We start from the raw sequence: 20089 nt of genomic DNA on the forward strand, positions 1-20089 counted from the left end.
AAATAAATAAATAAATAAATAAAATTTCTGTTTATACTCCGGGACGACCACTTTATACTCCAGGACGGTCAGAGGAGTTCACAAGATAGACAGATTACAAGAAACAGCACCGTATTCAGCAGTCACGGGGTTGAACCCCGGTCACTCAAGGCACCTGTACTTATTAAGAGGGCAATCTTCCATTAAAGAGGAAAAACTGCCTCCAAAAGGCATTTATTCATCATGTTCAGTAACACCTGGGAATAAAGATCAGAGAACTTAACAATAATGGTGTTTTCGACTAAATCCAGTTCTGGACATTTTTTACTGTTCAGCTTCGCCACGGCTGTACATAATTAGGATACATTTTCCTCACGAATCCTAGCTTGTTCCGTAGAGTCGAGCTCTGGTATATATCTCTTGGAAACAGGTTTCAATAATTGATTCGACGTAGAGGTCCAGTCCTGGGATTCCTGTCCTTGATGAAATGTATAACACAGTTATATATTTCATCACAAATCATTTCACTCCTGGTAATTCTGTAAACGAGTCCCAACGGCTCGGAATTACCTACGACTTTTCCTGCACAAAGTCTTGTCAGCATGATCTTGTGATATCTGATATGGCCTTGTGATAAGATTTTCTAAGAGACCTAAAGTTGTCTTTATATATCTGAACATCATTTTCAGATGTCTATGCCGTTGAAAGTCTCTTCTTGCATGCAATACTGGTGATCTAAGATTAGTTAAGTCAGTGGTCCACAAAGGAACTGAGGGTTTACTTGATTTTGTTTCCTTTTTTCCGCATGCTCCATTGCCAAATAAAGATTTGTTTGCGTGAAGTTAACATACTCCAAGGCCGTCATAGAGTTAAGACTTTCTATGGTCTGTGGTGTGAACTGTTTCGATAAATATTCTTTGAAAGTAGAAACATTTTTTTTTTTCATTCATTTATTTACACACACAATTATGTACATTTTCAAGATTTATACATTAATTTATAAACAAGATTTATATACAATTTAAAATATACAGTCTCATGTGGGAACATCTGTATGTGTGTGTGTATTTACGTTGTTTCCGGGTGGCTCCTAGGCTAAAAGCCCATCTTCACCATGTCCTTTGTTTTGGTACAGGAACTCTGTATAGCGGGCCTGGAAAAGTGTAAATGTTTGGGTGTGAGATGTTAGTGTGTGTTCTGGTTTGTGTCAGGCCACTTTTCCACCAGGGAGCAGCCAACAGCTGGGCAGCTGCTGCCTGGTGGAAAAGTGGCCTGACACAAACCAGGCCTGGGTCTATTATCACCTGTGATGTGCGAAAAGCACTAAATCCCGCACCCACTGGAGGTAGTGCATCACCAGTGGGTGCCCCAAATCCTGCTCCCAGGTAGCCCACACCTGGGAGCCAGCAAAAAAAAAAAAAAAAATAAATAAATATATATATATATATATATATATATATAATACATTAATAATAATAAAATAATAATAATAAATAAATAAAAATAAAATAAAATAAAATTAGTATAAAAATAATAAATAAATAAAGTAATAGTAAAATCCTTACTGAAAAAAAAAAAAAAAGAGAGAGAGAGAGAAAGAAGTTGAGGAGATCACTTAATTACATCCTCTGAGAGCCAAGGATCTTAGTTGAAGACGCTTCTTGAAAACATTTGTAGCAAAATCTTGAAGGGCTTTCAAGTTACTGGCGCACTCAACAAGAATACTGACGTTTTCTTTGATAACTCTGGAACAAGCCCAACTGTCTAAATTGTTCATATTCCGGGCAAAATAAGAGAACATGTATTCATTATCCCACGCCGGTCCGGTTTAGTTCTTGGGCTCTGAGTTCTGCAATCTTAGCTCGCCTAAGCGCAAATGTTTCCTGCGCGTAGGTGGTTAATGCCTTATGGGTATCTTCCTCGAGTAGCAGAGTGAATTCTTGATTGCGAGGGTTTCTTTGTATTGTGGTGAGGAACTTAAGCCTAATGTTGTCGTAGCTGGGGCACTCATACATGAGGTGCCCCCAGGACTCCTCTTCGCCGCAGTGGCAACGTGGATCATTCTCGATTCCCATGGCGGTCAGTTTTTGTTGGAAGGATCCATGGCCGGTGATGATAAAGGTCACATGGAGGCCAGGCTAAAACCAGGGTGGAGGTTCTGGGTGAGTTAAACTTATAGATGGAAGAAATCGTTTTGTGATGGCCCCTTTTGGTATAGTGTCCCAGTCATGTTGCCATATCTCTTGTAGATGTTGGATTATCCGTTGTCTTTCCTGCCTGGTGCCGTTTGTGGTGTCAAGTTGAAAATTAAGCAGTTGGGTTGGAACTTCCTTAAATGATAAAAAAGCCCTCTTTTAACCACTTCTAAGTATAGTGGCTGACATCCAGTTAATACCTGCAGAGCAGGGGTGCTGAGGGTGCGGCACGCCCTGCAAATTAATAGGAGCATGAACCTCTGGATTGAATCCAGCTTACGTTTATTTCTTGCTAGGAAAGCTTTTCGGTACCAGATGGAGGCACCATAACACAAAATTGCACGTATACCGCTTGGTATATGAGAGTAAGAGCTTTGTGCTTCAGCCCCCAGTCTGCCCTGCTGACCCGCCTTATCATAGCACTGTACCTTTGAATTTGTTGGCTAGATACTTTAGGCGGTGGTGGAAGGTAAACCCCGAGTCTAAGAAGATACCTAGGAGCTTGACTTCAGTGTGCAGCCGTATGGGTGTAAAGTTTAATTTTATTGTAGATGGTCTTGTGATTTGTAGCCTGCCTTTAAGGAGTATGGATTTTGTTTTTCTCTCCTGAAATGGTAAGGTTATGCAGGGCTGCCCAGTTCTGGAGTTTTATCAGTGCTCCATTTGCCATTTTCTCCAGGGTCGCCCTGGTGTTAGCACATACCAAAAGGACAAGATTATGGTCGAAAAAATGGACTGAAACAGTTCCTCATCCCATCCATGCTTCATATATTGCCTAATGAAACAAAGAATAAATAAATAAATAAACCACGCCGCCACCAGGTCGAAGCTGTCGGAAAGGCTCAAACTCCAAGAATTGCGGAGACATTACCTCTGAAAGCACTCAGGCGTTTAATACAAAGGTGGTTGAATTAAATCACCCCCACTACCTTTCCTTTTATCAAAATTTCTCATTCGCTCCTAATATAATATACAGTACTATAATATATAATATACTATAATATAGAATGTTAAAAATCAGTTGCTCAGGGGAAAAGAAAATCCAATGAGAGAAATTAAATATTAAGGAATAACATGTCGTCGGATAGGGCTGAACTTCTGAGGGCTACAAACCATTGTAATACCCATGATTTTTTTCGCCCCACAAAAACCAATTTTCGCTCCCGTTGAGAATCCCTGGTCTAGATGATCCCAGAAAAGCTCTGTTGGGTTTAAGTCAGGCGATTGGGTTGGCCGCACCATAATTTGCAATATCCCCTCTGTTGTTTGGTTGCTAAAAGGCCCTGCACAGCTTAGAGCTGTGCTTCGGGTCATTGTCTTGTAATATAAAAATTCTTCCACAAAGTCGAAGTCCAAAGATATTGCATTATGTTCAAGAATGTTTTTATAGCCTTCTTTTCTTAAAATTCCTTCAATTCTGACGATGTCACCCACTCCAGAAAATCAGAAGCAAACACCATATCATGATAGAACCACCATCATGACTGGCTGTAAACAAATGTGGCACCAATTTTTCTTCAGTTGATCGTCTCACATAAACTCTACACTTGGATCCAGAAATTTCAAATTTGGTTTCATCAACCCATAGTGTTTTTCCACTCTTTAATTAATTGCCCAATGTTGATGGCTCTTTCTTACCCCAAGCCAACCGTTTATTTTGATTTTCCCGTTTTAATACGGATTTTGGCGATTAATTTTATAATAGTGTCTGGTCGTGTAGACAGTCCTGCTTGTATAAGACGAGGTTTTACAATGAATGTAGTTTCTCTGTTCCTATTGAACTCAGCTCGGATTTCAGGTGCAGATATTCGTCGATTGCGTTTAGAAAGCCGGTGTTATGGTCTTATCTTATGCTTCCGTTGTTACGCGAACACCAGACACACTTTTTGAATGACGGTTTTTTCGGTTTTATAAGTTACAACTCTCACTCCTCAGTTTATATTAATGCAAAACTCTCTGGAATCATCCACAACCTTCTATAATATTAAAACAATACTCCCACTTTCTAGAATATTTTAGACTCTTCTACCACATCCGTAGTCTTTACACCTTTCTGGAATATTATTGAATATTCTTGAAATTTCTTAAATATTATTTAAGTTTTTTGATTTTTATACATAATAGAAAATATTTTATTAAAACTTGGCAAACAAGTAGCTCCTATTTTAATAAAAAGTTTGAAAATTTATTAAAATGAAACATGATTCCAAACCTTTAGCCGGGAGTATATTTCAGAACCGGTGCCTAAGAGCTGTTTATTCACTGCAAGTAGGCCGTTATGATTAATTCTTAACTTATCGTGTAAAATGACAAACCATACATCCCTGTTTGGGATGTGTGGTTGAAAACAAACTGATAATTATACTTTTCGGCTAGTAAATTTTTAAGTGGGATAGAAAAGACAACAGAGGAATAATTATTTGTTTCCCATAGCTGAGGGGTAGTTTATAATTAAAAGGAAGGGACACAGAAAATGACCTTGGTGAGGCCATTTTCTGTGTCCTTTTCCCATTCTTACGAAACGTAGTTTAGCATCCCAAATCCTGAAGAACATACGTAAGATTGGGAAGGCCTCCAGCAGTAAAGCCTAGAACTATGTAAGAGGGATCCACAAAGATGACAAATGATCTAGATAATTACTAGAGTAATGGAATGCTAGAAATTCTCAAAATGTCGCCACAGTAATTAAAAAGAAAGTCTCGTGACTACCTGGTGATGCAGTTATTGTCCTTCAGTGTGAATCTGTAATTTTAATGAGAGGAATAAGAAAAGGAACAAAAAAGAAACAAATTAGAGCAGAGATGACAAAAATAAAAAGAAAGAAAGAAGGAATTGGCGAAAGTTAGAGATAAGACGGTAGTAAGAGAGAGAGAGAGAGAGAGAGAGAGAGAGAGAGAGAGAGAGAGAGTATAAAAAAGGAAATCAAATCAGTTCCAAAAAAATTAGAAAAATTGAGGTGTGTTCTCTGTGTATGAAAAATCTATTTCTTGACAATCTTTATCTCTACAGCACGATTGACTGACAATTTGGGCAAATTTTGTCAATGATGCATGTGTGCTCATGTTGATTATTATTATTATTATATATATATTTTTAATGCTGGGAAATTGGTATTCCTTCTTACTCTGAATGTCCATTCAATAATAATAATGCGATTTATTCAATATCAACTTAAAAGTGTGCAAAGGAGTATGCTAGTACTTATTACTGTTATGTGTACTTATTATGTGCGTTTATTATTACTTATTTTGTGTATATTAAATTATGTACTTAATTACATAATTTAATATACTTTACATTAATTACCAAATCCAATCCCACTAAAAAAAAAAAGTGAGAGAGTAGAAGGAATACAACAAAATGATAAAATTCCAGCCATAATGGAGGAAATAACATAATTTCTTACTGTACATCATTATAGATAATCAACCTCAGTTAAGTTTTTAATGCAGTAATAGAAATATTCTTTGTAACGTTAAATTAAATTTAGCTTTAGATACTGTAATGTTGACTAAACGGTTTAGTCCATACTCATTTAAAATAAAGGATACTTCAGTTGTTGTTTGGTTTTTAGGAACATTAGCAACTAAGGCCATATTGCGCCGGGGATATGCGGTGGTCATTCCCTGACCTTTCCGCATCCTCCGTATTTGGTGGTGACGGGCTCGAACCCCGGTCTAATCAAGAAGCGTGTGCTACGCATGTGCACTGATGCTCCTGCCCACCTGGCTACGGAGGTGCCAAGGATACTTCAGTAGCGGAGATTCGAGATCTCTAAATATACAAGGAGATAAAATAGCTTATTTATAGCTTCAGAAACTTATAAATTATTTTAATAAATTGTATTTATTTATGTTTTATTTTATTTTTCTGTTCAGGATAAAGAATTTTATAATTATAAAGATATTTATATAATTATAAAGCTTGTTTTCTCCTGTCTAAATTATCCCATATCTGTTTCCCAAAGATAACGATTAGAATTCTGTCTGAGTAATTTATATTAAAGTTTTAATTCAATATGATTTCTCTTTGTTCATATATTGTATTTAGGGCATAATCAGTATAAAATCAACGAGAGCAACATGAACAACGGTTTCTTTAATAAGTTAAAATTTACCTTCGACGTGATGCATTTTTTTAGGCCTCTGGCTACGGAAATTTACTGATACGTATTTGGATAGTCCACCTTGGCATCATTTTAATACACAGTAAAACTGCGCTTTAAAATGGTGCTTCCTTGTACATGCCTCATCCACGAGGGAGAACAGACCTTCCCCATTCCTTAATTAGAACTCTCATTTGATTTCTAGTTGTTAGACTTTACATTCCATACCTTCTAAGCTTAGTCATCTAGTCATCTGGTCGCCCTTCTCAGAATCCTCTCGAGATACTTTTTTTTTTTATTATCATTTTATTTTTATTATTTTTTAAAATTTATTTTTAGGTGTGTTCTCCAGACCTGAATACAATATTCCAAATTCTGTTTAACCATGGCCTTATAAATAGGGATAATGACGTCTTTTTTCCTACTAATAAAGGTGCCATAAACCCTGGGTAGGTTACCAAATGCCTTCTAAGTCGCCTGTTTATACTGCATTGAAATTTTCATGTCAGATTGAATCTTAACACCCAAGTCTCTTTCAACGAAAAAGACACTTAACTGTAACGATTTTGAATCTCTTTACATGACTGCTGGATTTCTGTTCCCCAAATGCATAACCTTACATTTAGAAGCAATAAACTGCGTTGCTATTTTTCCAATCATGTATGCACCGATCAAAATCTTTTGATACTCATGACCAGGCTCTAATTGGTAGCACTCATCCCACCTACAAGCATCAGAAAACTTTTATAGCTTTCCTTGTATACCGGCATCAGTATAATTTATGAAATTTAGAAATAGGAGACGACTTAACACCTACCCCTGAAGAAACCCTCTTGTTGCACTTGGACACCCTGTAGACTGACATTTTATAATCTTCTGTCTCCTATCTTTTAGCTAGCCTGCGATCAAGCCTAGGATCTTACCAGTACAGTAATTCTAACTTCTTCCGGTTCATATAACATCCTTTCATGAGAAATGGTATCGAAATCTTTACTAAAGTCTAGGTGTTTAATGTTAAAATTGTTGTCTGCATCCAGCTTTATGACTACATTATAGTAATTTATCAAACTAGTCAGTCATGACCGCCACTTAACGAGCTGGGATCTATTGAAGATTCCATTCGGGATGATCTCGAACTGCATCCTTAACAGTTCGAGTGTGCTTTCAACTGTTAATATCATTGAGGTGTATCTCTTCAACTAATCTGCCATTTCTGTTGAGATTTCTGCAGTTTCCATTGTAACCATTTAAGGGAGCTATTTGATTTATCTCTCTCTCTCTCTCTCTCTCTCTCTCTCTCTCTCTCTCTCTGTATTTACGTATGAAAAGAATATCCTGTTCCCGTTCTTAACTCGCCTTCTTCGTGGTTTCTCGTGATTAGTTTTCGTCCATACAATGTTTTTTTTTTAGATACAGTATTCTTTTATAATGCTCACGTAAATCGGAATCACATGACTGTTACTTTCCCATGCTTGTACGTTTTGCTCACTTAAGATTAAGCAGGTAAACGCTTAACCTCATTTGTCATCCGTTTACGCATCTTACATTTACAGACTTGACTACTGCTACAATACGTTTGCAAATTTGAGAATAAATTCCTTGATTATTTCCCGTAACATATTTGTATCCGAAACCATACGCTAGTGTGTCCATTTAATCGAGCCGAAGAAATATCTCATTCCATTATAGTTCCCCTCGTCAGAAATTGAAGCCTTCCCCTTGATGTTTAACGACATAGTTAGATAAAACTTATTTTGTAGCATTGCTATCACTTCCTGCTATTGGTTCCGCGTAATTAAGCTTTTGTTGCAGTTAAGACTCCTTGGTGAGAACAGATCTTTTGGGTATTGGAACGCCTTGTACTCTGTAAGACTTGTACGTGTGGGACACGCTGGAATAGTAGCAATCATCCAGTTTGTTCAAAAAACTGCTACCAAATTATGTATTTCCAGTCCACGTATTTTAAAATTTGTGAATTTTAGAATACGAGAGATTGAAGAGTATGGGAGAGATTGAATTCACCCCTAATGAGACATTCGTACTGACTTGCTCGTTCTTCTCTACCTAAAGAAATTTTTATTCCTCAGGGTTATTTTCCCTGCAACATTCCGTAATATCATCTTTCCTTTACCCTACGTCATTTCACAGCCCACTGATTTAAGCTCCGCGCACTTTGATCAGACTCAGGGAATATATTTGCGATCTTGATGTTTCTGATGAGGAGAATGACTCCCCCACCTCTCTATTCCTCTCTTAACCCTGCAAATACGGCGCCCACCCCAAATTAAAATAGAAGGTGTGACCATTAAACTTGCCAACCAAATGAAATATCTAGGAGTAATCCTAGACAAAAACTTATCCTTCCAACCTCACCTACAATATATAAGGACGAAGATAAGACGCTACTCGGCAATGGTGGCGAGGATTACGAGAAAAGACTGGGGATTAAAAAAAAACAGCACTAATGTTGTATTATAAGGCAACCTTCATCCCTGCGATAACGTATGCTGCTGCAGTGTGGTACAGCAAAACAACGCTTGCAGTCAATAGGAGAACTCTGGATATGATACAAAGGACCATTTTATTAACAACCACACGAGCATGCAGAACAGTAAGCACACCGGCGTTGCAGGTGCTTGCTGGAGCGCTCCCCCTCGATTTGGAGACTGTAAAAGCTGGCTTGCTCTTCCTGCACGCCAGGGGAGTTGCTGATACCTTCCAGGATTTCATAATTGACCCAGCGAGTAGTACTAAAACAGAAAAAGTCCGATTGCAGGCCTACCTACTTCGGGAGTGGCAACAAAGATGGACTGATACAACAAAAGGAGAAATTACAAGAAAATTCCTCCCCGACCTCAGCAAAATATACCCCAAGCAACCGGCCTGGTACTTTCCGGGGAAGCACTTGACTTCGCTCCTTACTGGTCATGGCCCCTTTAAGGAGAAGCTGCTCGGGTTCGGCCTTGTTGAGGACCCCAACTGCACGTGTAGGGAGGTCGAGAACTGGAATCACTTGGTCTACGACTGCCCAGAATATGAATATCTCAGAGGCATCCTGATCACAAAGATACACTACCTTCCGAAAGGACTGGAATCCCACTTCATTGACACAGAAGAGGAATACAGAGCACTTTCTCAATATGCGCAGGACCTCTTCGAGAGGAGAAAACTGCTAATTACCATAAATCGTGTCTGACGAAAGACCACCACAAGTTAAACTGTACAAGACCATAAAATACTATCCAATGGAGTTACTACAGAGAAAAACCCTGAGACAAGAAAGTAAAAAACACAAGGACGGGGCTTACCCCTTGAGCGACTGGACTGAAATCGACTCGACATTGAAGAAAAGAGACTTAACGCAGCACAGCTGCCAAACGCCATTTGGCGACTTGAAGAGGGCGCCCTAGCCTCCTTCATCTTTAATATCCCTATCCCCGGTGGGGGGGAGACGGTCTTACTGTCTCCTCCCCTCCTTGCCATTCCCACTTTCCCTTTTGATGGGGCATGGGCATGACCCGCTGTGACTTTGGGTTGCCTCCTCTCTCGACTCCATACTTCTGTCTTTTCTCCCCCCAGGCTTCAGTCTCCCCACCCACTAAACCCACACATACGCAAGCGAATGCCCTACACTTCGGAATTGATTTAATCATCTCCAAATTACGTTTTTCGCCCACATTCGGCCTTTCAAAATTTAGCGTTATTCCTCATCGAATTTACCAAATATACATATATATTATTATTTATTTTTTTTTTTTAAGGTCCTAGCCGCCGAAATCTCAGGAAATTAAGCGGCAGGACCTGCCAGAGTAAATCTTAGTCTACTGGTGTTTCCTGGTCTGCCTCCACGGGGCGAAAGTGGGGCAACGTTGGGCCTCAGTAGGGGTCCAGCGGCTAAACGACCAGATGAACAACAGTACATGACACTACACATATACAATATCCACACACTTTTTAATCTCTGGTATTTCCCAGCGAACTGGTTCACCCACAATGAAAGCAACGCGGAGATGGGGGAAACCCCTGGTGCCGTTTGACCCTAAACACACTTTACATTTATCTTTTCTGAATATGCAGTATTAACTGAGGTGAATTTATTCTTCTCGTATCTCCGACTGACATCATGCCTCATGATGTCAGTCGGAGATACGAATGGCCACAAAACATTGTGGCCATTCCTCTCCACAAGTGGAAGCATCCCACGGCACCTAGGAGTGATGACACTGACTGATGCGACATATATAGTGACGGCACGGTTTGCGCCTGTCAGTGCGAAGCCCGTGCTTTGGAGAGGGGAAGAACCCGATGGAGTTTGAACGGGGAATGGTTTGCTGCTCTAGGAAGGCGGGGGCTACCATGTTGGCAACTTCAGTCATTGTCGGCTCTTCAAGAGCCGCCCTAGTGAAGGCATGCATAGGAATGGTCTGAAGAGGGATACACAACCACCTAACGTTCCGAGACGGAGAGGCTATCATTGGTTAACAGTCGAGTTGAACGGTGGTTGGCAAGTGCTGTCTGGGGACTACAGATCGTGAGCCTCAGTTAATGGCAGGCCACAACCAGGGCGAACTTGCGGGTAGGTCTACAAAGTTGGCGTACGGATATCACGTGCTCATGTCCCTACGTTGACCGACCGTCACCGACACCACTGTTATAGTCAACGCAGTAACACCGTTCCAGGACATTTGACCACTGGAAAATTCTCTTGGCTGATAGATTAAGGTTCCAGCTCCATCATACCAATGGACAGGTGCGCATTCGACGACGAGCAGATGAACAGCTGCAAACAGACTGCACAGACGAAAACAGGTCGGCGGCGGTGAAATGGTTTGCGAACTGTTTTCGTGGACACCACCGGGTAGCCTCATCCCCATTGAACAGACGCTCACCTCCAGAAAAAGGTGTCCGTGATTTCCCTTTTAATTATCTTCGGAAATATTTGATCGATTGCTGTGATCGTAGCAGCAAACAGTGTGGTAACTCACTAAGTTTTATAGGCGCCTCCGTAGCCAGGTGGGAAGGAGCAGCAGTGCGTAGCACACGCTTCTTGATTAGACCGGAGTTCGAGCCCGTCACCACCAAATACGGAGGATGTGGAAAGGTCAGAGAATGATCACCACATATCCCGGAGCAATATGGCCGTAGTTGGTAATGCTCCTAAAATCCAAATAACAAACAAACAACAAACTAAGTTTTATTTGACACCACAACATTGACCTTGCCTGCGCCGTGAATGTGCGCAGAATGACTCATACGCACACCGCCTCAGTCAAGTGTCAGTAAGATGGCCACCGTGCAACAGAAAGCGCAGTGTGTGTTGCGGTAAGCTGAATTTAAATCTGTCATAGGAGTCATTCTGCGCACACTCAGGGCGCAGCCAAGGTCATTGTTGAGTTGTCAAATAAAATAAAAGTTACCACACTGTTTGCTGCTACGATCACAGCAATCGATCATATATTTCCGATGATAATTAAAAAGGGAAATCATGGACTCCTTTTTCGATGACCTTGTATAATAAACAGAGACACTGATATATCGAACATAAGGAAATATATATGTGGAAGTATACAGCTCAAAACTCAAAAGTATAATACAGTTATTTACACTACAATATACAAAGAAGATATTGGAGGAAACAAATAATTTCATATAGTAATATAAGACAGGCAATGTTCTTTGCTCTGAACAGAAGTAGCTAATTCATCATTACTCGCTGTCACACTGAAAAGTTAAATGCCATCTTCATATCAGATGGTATTGTTGGCTTGCGGCATTAAGACGAGCTTCGAAGAGAAGGATCATGGACAGGGAAGTACAATTCAAGGATGTGGCGTCTGTATTCCCTGTCACAAGCGACCTTATTAAGGTCAGCATCCAAGGACTGGGCACATGAAAGTAGCTGAAAAGGCAAGAATCTATCAGATAGTTAGAGACGGTTGAGATGTGGGCACAGAGTTGGAATGAGTCGCTCTGAGGGACTCTTCATGAGCACAGGTCCCAGAATGATGATGCTGATATCTCGCCAACGATCATTTTGAGTCGTGGTAAGACGTTTCACCCTAATCAGCGTGAGGAGCCTGTGAATTTGAATGAAACTGGCCATTTCATCCTTAGCTGTGGAGGAAGTTTATGTTTGTTTATGGTCCAAAGAATTTTAAGAAAAAAGTGGTCTGGTTGTTGTAGGGGCAGCGGATGCCCATGCCTCTGCAGCATATAAAAGCGGAGAGTATACTGTGACTTTTATATATTTTTCTAGTAGTTGTAACTTCATTATTATAACGTAAATGCTGTTTGCAATCCATCGGAGTGGAGCTGCCAAGGTGAGCCGCTTGTCTATGTGGTTACTCAAGCAGAGCTTAGGATCAAAAATAACCCCGAGATCGGTATGCTTATTGACGATGGGAACAGAAGAATTACACAGAATTGGCTGAATATAAGAAGGCGTTTTCTTTAAGGAGACTATCATAAATTCAGATTTTTCTGGGTTTATTTTTAATCTGAATTGGTTGATGTACTTTGCATATTCCATGAGTGTATTATTAATTGATGCTATTATTACAAGTAGATAGTCGTATGGAGAAATCGATGTGAGGAGCTTCATATCATCTGCATAACATAAAGTATCATGCTTGAACTCAACAAGTAGTAGTAGTAGTAGTAGTAGTGGCATGTGATGCAAGAAAGCAAATGTATGAGCTTATGCAGCATCAGCCAAAAAAAAAAAAAAAAAAATCACACCATTCCCTCCAAATGCCTGTCCAGTTCCTCCTTAAATTTATTCAACCTATCAACTTCCACAACGACAGATGGCAGTTTGTTCCAGCAATTAACCACCCGCTGGCTAAAGGCAAATTTCCGCACATCTATTCTACATCTGTCCTTTCTTAATTTGAATTTATGCCCCCTTAGGTTCGTAATCTGAACAAGTGGAAGGATCCCATCAGAATTCAGCGTGCTCAACCCATTCAAGGCGTTACACACCTCAATCAGATCACTGCGTAGGTGCCTAGTCTCCAGCCACTGCAATTTGCACAACTTAAGCCTCTCTTGGTAAGAGGATCCCTTCATTCCCCTCACCAATCTTGTTGCCCTTCTCTGTACACGTTCAAGTAAATCTACATCCTTCCTAAAATGAGGCCTCCAGACCTGTACGCAGTACTCAAGGCGTGGCCTCACCATTGCCTTATACAGAGGGATAATCACCTCCTTTTCCCTGCTAGCAAAATTCCTATATATCATTGACAAAACCCCATGACCTGCCCTGGCAGCCTGGATGCATTGCTCAGAAAACTTCATATCTGACTGCACAATTACTCCCAGGTCTTTTTCATTTTCTACCACCTTAAGTGTAGTACCACACAGTTGGTACGTTTCTCTGGGGTTACTTCTACCCATATGCAGTACTTTGCATTTGTCAAGGTTAAACTTCAGTTGCCACTTCTTAGCCCATCTGCCCAAATTATCTAGATCTTGTTGCAGTAGCACACTGCCATTACTGTCATTAACAACCCTGCCAACCTTTGTATCATCTGCAAACTTCGACACTAAGCCTGATATACCTTCATCAATATCATTGATAAATATACAAAACAACAGTGGACCCAACACCGAACCCTGTGGGACTCCACTAATAACATTAGTCCAAGAAGAGCAGCACCCATTGATTACCACCCTCTGTCTTCTCTAACTTAACCATCCTTTTATCCATTGTAGCAACTTACCCTTAATACCATTCTGCTCCAATTTGTACAATAGTCTTCCATGCGCAACAGTGTCAAAAGCTTTCCTGAAATCCAAATATATGATATCAAAATTATTTTTTGCATTCAGTTCCTTTGTAACCACATCATAATATCCTATCAAATTTGTCAGACAAGACTTTCCCTTAACAAACCCATGCTGTGTCTGAATTATTGCTGCAGTCTTGTCTAGATGATCCTGCAATGCATCTTTAACCAGCGACTCCATTATTTTACCCATTATTATAAGTGGGGAGATAAGTGCTGTAAACAAGAGCCCAGATGAGACACCACCCTGTGGTACGCCCGAAGAGATACATCGCTCGTATGTGTGCCCATGGACAGTAAGCTGGATTATTCTATTTTGAAGAAGTGACGTGAGGAACTGTAGTTTCTCCGTCACTTCTTCAAAAGTCTCCCTTGATCTGATAGTGGTTTGAAAGTAGCTTCAGAATTGCAAGAACGTTTATAGAGTCGAAAGCTTCTTCAAGGTCTACATAGGTGACTGTAAGCTCTGCTTGAGATTGAAACGTAGAGAGGATAGAGTCGGTGGTGGCCAAGAGGTTAGTCACAGTGGATCTATGATGAGGAACGAAGTAATGGATTTGAGGAAGCAGATGTGGAAGAAGTTGTATAGTTAGAACGAGGAGCAGTACCTTCTCAAGGAGTTTTAGAAGACTTGAAGCGTTCGAGATTGGCCAGTAATGTTTAATCAGTGTAGGAGATTGAATTTTGAGTATAGGCTTCACAAGGTAGATGTTCCACTGCTGTGGAAAGAAATGCTTGACAAAGAACAGCATTAAAAATACTTAGAATGGGATTCAAAATATATGGTAGAAGGGGATCCAAAATGTATGGGTTAAGATATTTGATAATGAATTGGAGGATTCCATCCACGCCTGCCGTAGCAGAAGCTGGTATAGAATTAATGGCACCAATAAGCTGTTCCCTGGAGATTGATACTGCAGACAGAGTATCAGGCGGAATCCAGTTGTGAGTGTATGAAGATCAGGACATTCCGGGTTCAAGGCAAATTTAGATATGAAGTCAAGCCCTGGTCAGGTTCAAGAATTAGGGAGAAATCAGAAGGCCGCTCAACGTTGGGGCATTTTCCTCTACGAAGGGTTATATCCATATAAGGCTTTTGCTTGAGATTTTTGCTTGTTAAACGTTGCGCGGGCTCTAGAGTAAGCTGTCTTGTCTTGGAGACTTTGCGACTGCTTCCACAATTTTGTGCAGATGCTGTTTTAACTTGACCGAGGCTTGATGGAAATTCTCTTTGATGCTGCTGAGGTCGCAATCGTCTTAAGCCGACTAGTAAGCAAATTCACTGCAATTTCGAGATAACAGTTTTCCAAGACTGTTTACAAGATGACAGAGGCAGCCTCAACACATTTAGAAATACTCAAAAACGTGGACTGACTATTACTCTGGTATTTGTTGTATTCACAATATTGAAGTTTGTAGGAGCTTGTGTAAAAGGACAACGATTGCCTTGTGGTTCGAATTGAAATAAATCTCTGGCAGGTAATCAGGTGTGCAAGGAAAAGAGACAAGGAAGATACATGATATCTAGTTGGTTGTTACCTCTGGTCTGTAGATCGTTGATCATTTGTAACCCTGTACAAGATAAGTTTGATAGGAGCATTCGCTGAAGGAGGAAGATTAAACTCTCTACAGACAAAATGCAAGGCTGAGGGATGAAACTGGTTGATGATCCAGTTTGATATTTCGCGAATGACTTCATATGAAGCTGCTGGGTATATATATATATATATATAAGTATGACGTCTATGAGGATTCTGTGGTAGATGAGAGTAACAGCAAGAGCTTCATATGCTGGTGTTTGGCTAGTGGGGTTTTAGGAGTATCAGCGACTAAGACTACAATGCTCCGTGTATACTGTCTGTAAATTGCGTGTGTTCTGTGGTCAATTTTCTGTTTGTTGGACGAAAATCCCATACTGCCCTCTGCTGAAACCGAATAACTCAGCCATGTTGTGAAAAAGGCCCATAAAAATTCTTTCCGTCATCGACAGGATTCGAATTCAGGTCTGTCCCACCTGGTGGGGAGGGGGGACGATTCTACCCACTGTTCTATCCACGAGGGCCATTTGGCTTAATTAGTAATTCGTTTATTTCAAGTGGCGATATTAGGGTTCTGCCATCAGTTACCGGGAGAGATTTTTGTTCTGCATAATTTAAATATGCCCGTGAACAATGCAGTTGTACAAACAATATCATACTCGATAATGGTCACAGGCGCTACTCGTAGCATACTGTATGAAACAGCGCACTGTGATCAAAATGTAACCGATGAGCTGAATATAATTACTGCTACTGTGAAGTTCTAGCAACCAACGAAAAACCTGTTTTTTACTCAGTGAAATTACATGTTACTTTATTTGTTTAGTTTAATGTCCTTTAAACTCCTCTGTTCCCAAAAAAAAAATTCCAAATAGTTGGAACATTGAGAATGAGACTGTATTTCATACTTTAAAATGAATCTTGATATAACGTTTCAAAAATTATTATACTTATTAGTGCAAGAAAGGTAACTCGACCAGTGTGTGTGTGTGTGTGTGTGTGTGTGTGTGTGTGAGTGAGAGAGAGAGAGAGAGAGAGAGTTTCTGTTTACTGTATTTACTGAACTGATAAAAATAAAAATTCGGTAATAGAATTTTCCTGTTGTTATAACAAAAGGACAATTGCATTACTGAAGAAGCAAGCCGGAATCCACTGGCACATTGTTATGCTCTTGGGTTTGAAGAAAATACTCGTAAATAAGATCACTTGTAATACTCGAAGTAAAACTTAACCACACCCATGGAGCACAGAGATGGAGTCTGTAACGATATTACCTCGGAACAGCATTTTCTTCGAAATTGAACACTTCGTTATAAAAGACGAAGAAAAAAGTGCAACGAAGATCTGAAAAGAATACACAAGTCGGAAAACTTTGTGAAATACCCAGTCTGTGCCTTTTCATTTGTACAGTGTAACTGAATTTGTCACACGGTACCATGTCAGCCTGAAAGCAGACAAAAAGATTTTCCTTCTGGATTTGGAAAAGTTATCGGCCTTAAGAGTTCAGAGACATTGTTGGATGGATACGAGTGCTGAAGTGAGGGCATTGCATTCTGTGGCGGAGGAACTGAGGAAACCCCATATTCATAGACTGGGTTTTGCTCAGTTGCTCCACCACTATTATATGGACTTATAACACTGCTTTTAGTATTTAGTATTATTATCATTATCCCTGAAAATACATGTAAAAAGATTTAGGGTATGAAGGAGTAAAGTGGGTTACGTTTAATGGATCATGTTAAACCGTTATCGTGCAGTTTTTTGTAGTTTTTAAATTGAAATTAGCTCTGTGGGTGAAGATTTCCTTGTACGAATTCTCTGCAGAGCTAAACGTTTTTACAGCTGTAGTTTAATCAGAAAAAATTGATGAAGCGGCGGGATATACAACGATATTTGATTTATTTTCATGTCTCGTTGAGGAAAGGACTGAGCGATTGTTCAGTATAGCGTGTAATTTCCGTATTGGTCTGGCCACAATCTTAAATTCGGCATCTTTAAAGAATCTGTTATGCTGCTTGTGCCACTGTTCAACGCATGGGACAGAAATAAAGTATTTTTTGATGATGTTATTGTTGGTTGGTGCAGTTTTTGTATCCTATCCTTAGCTTGTACCCTAATTCCGTAATTAATCTTTTAATTAATTTTTGACTAGTTGGTTAGCAAATAGGCTATGTTCTTTGATTCGAAACAACCCGTGGGCGTTTCGTATCCTACACCCAACCTGCTCTCTAGTCGTTATTATACAGGTCCTAACCACTTCTGTACATTTGTCCAGAAAAAACTCCCTTAAGAAGCAACTTATTTAATCGTGTTGCGGATTGCATCAATAGGAAGTAATATGCATGTTCATGGACTGTGTTGCTAATTTTTGGTTCTGTTTTGATTTGATGTTGTTCTAATAACGTTTATCTACAATAGCAACTGCACAGCTCCACTAAATGTATTCATAACAACGTCTCCACTGCTTGCTTTTGCTGAGAAACGACATGAAAGGAGAGAGAGAGAGAGAGAGAGAGAGAGAGGTAGTCTTTATGCTCAGTCACACGGGTTGCACTTCCTGATTGTCGAGAATCCCACGTCGTACTATGCTACTGCGGTGTTGCCCAACGAAACCCGCTCATATGGTATCACACCGTCAGCGCTGTAACAAGAACTATCTTCACGAACGAGTGAGAGAGAGAGACCGCGAACTCTCTACCGTCAAGTAAGGTCACGACACGTCTTTATCTTTGTGCTCCCCCCCCCCCCTCACCATCGCCTCCGAACACCGAACAGTTCTGACCTAGTCGACCGACAGCGGACGCATACCTCAGGAAAATTACCTGCCAAAGGCAGTGTTTAAGGGGGTTCTTCAGGTTTTGTTGTAACGCCATTGCCAGTGGTTGCAGTAGTGGCTGCAGGCTTTTGGAGAACTGGTTCGTTCATCGTCTTCTCGTGCTACGTATAGACTTATCCCCCCCCTCTCTCTCTCTCTCTCTCTCTCTCTCTCTCGCTTGCTCGCTCTCTCCCTCCTTCGTCATGCTCATATTCCCTCGAAATTTACGCAGTGCTGTGTGTTTGTAGTAACAAGGAGGGAAGGAACAGTTGGAATAATCGTGCACATTATTAAGACACGGAACTATATCCGCCCGAGCAAAGGTAAGTGACACCAAATTACTAAGGATTTACTTTCCGGTAGCAGGTGTAGTAGCAGCTCGGGGTGCATACTTCGCGGAGTGCAGACTTCATAGAGTTGTCTCAGTTCGTACACGCGTCAGAGCTTGCGATCCTTGAGATGTGCAGAGCAGTCTCAGCAGCACTGGCACGTAATAGGCAGTTCGGGAACTTTCAAGCAGCGTTTTGCTGATGTCGTCATGGCAACCATTTCTCTGCTAAGGAATTTTTCATTTTCTTTAAGGTTTTTGAAGATTAATTCGATTCAGATTTTGGGTTACCCAGAGATGTTTTTAGCATATAATTGAGAGTGGAAAGAGGTAGAAAATCTTTTAAAACAAACACATTTAATCTGCTTTCAGCGAAAGTTTGAAATCTCTATTTGTAATTGAAATTTCTAATGTCCATTTTAGATTTTTTTCTTGTGTACCACTTCGCGGATTTTGTAAGGATATCCCTTTTCCATTTACCGATTCGTATGATCGAAATTCTTTCTCAGTTCCCTATTAAATTTACTTTTCTGAGCAACAAGGTTATTAATGGGCTCAATAAAAAAATTAAGGTTAATTTTTTAGAACACAGCTGGATGGTTCGACTGTGGTTTATCTCCTTCTGTTTATTCAGGAGTTCTCTGAAGGGTTTCGTTCAGTTATTATACGGTGTCTTGCTTTTTGGCGGAGTTCTTCCATAATGGACAATAAACACTTCAACATAATATTTTATATCGATGTATTAGCCACGTTCCGCTCACTGCTCTGATAAAATTACAACTAAACGATGTAAGATGAAACATTGCTATTTAAATATTTCTCAGATTCAGTCACACCTTATTTATTTATGTATTTTTTTTTTATCATTTTCAAGACAATATTACAAACCGTAATATAAACTACTGTAGAAAAATAAGACTAATTATAAACCGCGAATAGGGGAACAAATGGAACAATTAGGGTTGTATTTGGCATGATGTAATTTTGCTACCTGAGTACCAAGGCAACCTAATAATCAAATTAAAATTAAAATTATTATAAAAATGAAAGCAAATTGAAGTGACAATTATCTTTATCAGAGGACACGTATTCTCACATCCACAATAATTGAAATGAAATTGAGAACCTTATAAACATCACTTCTTTAGAGAAGTGGTGTTTTTGGTTTCTCCCTCTTTATTTTATTCGAAAAGAATATTATATAAGTCGTTGATTGACTGTCCACCCAAATGTTATCAAATATCCCGATATCCCTACTGACTTCTGGTCCACGGCTTTCCACTGTGCTGACCGCAATGAAAACAGTTGACTGAAATACGAAATGGAAAGTAACGAGCAACTA

General features: G+C 39.9%; 1 protein-coding gene across 1 annotated transcript in view; it reads left to right on the top strand.

Moving 5' to 3' along the window:
- Nucleotides 1-18629: 18629 nt before the first annotated feature.
- LOC150079120 (docking protein 5-like) overlaps nt 18630-20089 on the top strand; it is a 453516-nt gene continuing 452056 nt past the window's right edge. Inside the window, exon 1 of the mRNA XM_090384139.1 lies at nt 18630-18742. The gene's annotated coding sequence lies outside the window, so the exon portion shown is untranslated. The remainder of the gene's footprint in view (nt 18743-20089) is intronic.

Source organism: Mastigoproctus giganteus, chromosome 10 (genome assembly GCF_048544385.1).
Source record: "Mastigoproctus giganteus isolate SK-2022 chromosome 10, ASM4854438v1, whole genome shotgun sequence".
NCBI classification, from domain to species: domain Eukaryota; kingdom Metazoa; phylum Arthropoda; class Arachnida; order Uropygi; family Thelyphonidae; genus Mastigoproctus; species Mastigoproctus giganteus.